The 1,846-nt window shown below is 35.6% G+C and overlaps 1 pseudogene; it reads left to right on the forward strand.

Annotated features, from left to right (window-relative positions):
- The first annotated feature begins 610 nt into the window (after positions 1 to 610).
- Positions 611 to 1,541, forward strand: LOC125283061 (olfactory receptor 4L1-like; annotated as a pseudogene).
- The last annotated feature ends 305 nt before the right edge of the window (positions 1,542 to 1,846 follow it).

The following is a 1,846-nucleotide window of genomic DNA, read 5'->3' on the forward strand; positions in this document are numbered from 1 at the left end:
AGCCAGCCAGGCACCCAAAAAAGCAAAATTATTTTTAATGACTTAAATAAATTTCTTTCATGTACAAATTAGCCCTAGGTTGTGTGGGTGTGTGTACATTTTCTTTATTTATTGTAGAAATATGTAATGGTCTTAACAAGTTACTTCACTGATACAGGACAATACAATTTCCTCATTTTTCAAATTCTCTGTTCCTTATATATTGTTGTAAGATAATCTCAAGAGGTGACAGAAAATAGTGATAATAAATGGCAAAATAAATACTAATGTAACAACTTATCTAATTTTTCCAAGTGAGCAAATTAGTAACAATCAAGATCAATTGATAAAAGAGGGTTATTTAAAAGAATAAAACAATAGAAAATAAAATTTCCACTCCTTCAAATGCTTTTTAATTGCTGCATAACTATAATATTGTTTCAAAGTGATGTGACCTACAAAATAATTTCAAATTATAGACAGTGATGCTGATATATTTAATATTATATATTTTTATAAGTTCAACTATTATTCATCAAATAGAAATAGGAAAACATCAGTGCTAATTATGGCTTTACTTTTGTTTTCTCTTGGTATAAAAGAACTTCTGGAGCCTTTCTGAATCAAGTAAATGGATCTTAAAAATGGATCTGTAGTGACTGAGTTTATTTTACTAGGATTTTCTGGACAATGGGAACTTCAGATTTTCTTCTTTATAACATTCTCCTTAATCTACAGTGCTACTGTGTTGGGAAATACTCTCATTACGGTCACAGTGACATTTAGTTCCACTCTTCATTCTCCCATGTACTTCCTCCTTGGAAATCTCTCCTTTCTGGATATGTGTCTCTCCACTGTCACCATGCCCAAAATGATCACAGACTTACTCAATGAACACATCTCCATTTGGGGCTGCATGACCCAGATGTTCTTTATACACTTCTTTGGGGGTGCTGAGATGACTTTTGATAGCCATGGCCTTTGACAGGTATGTAGCCATTTGCAAACCGCTGCACTACAGGACAATCATGAGCCACAGGCTGCTGAGTGGGTTTGTGATACTTTCATGGACAATTGGGTTTGTACACACCATGAGCCAGATGGTATTGACAGTAAACTTGCCTTTCTGTGGCCCCAATGTCATGGACAATATATTTTGTGACCTTCCCCTTGTGATTAAGCTTGCTTTTATGGACACATACACCCTGGAATTCTTTGTCATTGCTGACAGTGGGCTGCTCTCATTCACCTGTTTCATCCTCCTGCTTGTCTCCTACACTGTCGTCCTGATCACTGTACAACAAAGACCATCCGGAGGGCTCTCGAAGGCTCTGTCCACACTGTCTGCACACATCATTGTAGTCACTTTGTTCTTTGGACCTTATATCTTTACCTATGCCTGGCCATTCAATAGTTTCACAGGCAATAAAGTCCTTGCTGTGTTTTACACTGTTATCACACCCTTACTGAATCCTATTATTTGCACCCTGAGAAATTAGAAAATGCAAGGGGCCATGAGCAAATTATGGTTTCAACATGTTACCTCTACACAGAACTTCTAGATCTGAGCATTACATAATTAACATAACTTTCAAATATTGTGATAACAGAAGTTAAATAGATTATATGTAATATACGCTTTCACTCTTATGTTAGAGTGACCAGTGCAGAACCATTGTGCAGAAAACCATAAAATATTTTAATTCACGTTTGCTACTGCTAAAGCACATAATGAGAATGAGTGACCTACAGAAAACAGACATTTGAAATCACTAAGCAGTTTTCCACAGATATTCAGTATATTTAAAAAATATGGTGAATACTAACAGAGATGATTTTAATAGATGCGGATTGGTAACGACATTCA

The sequence above is a fragment of the Ursus arctos genome, unplaced genomic scaffold (genome assembly GCF_023065955.2).
Source record: "Ursus arctos isolate Adak ecotype North America unplaced genomic scaffold, UrsArc2.0 scaffold_6, whole genome shotgun sequence".
Classification (NCBI taxonomy): domain Eukaryota; kingdom Metazoa; phylum Chordata; class Mammalia; order Carnivora; family Ursidae; genus Ursus; species Ursus arctos.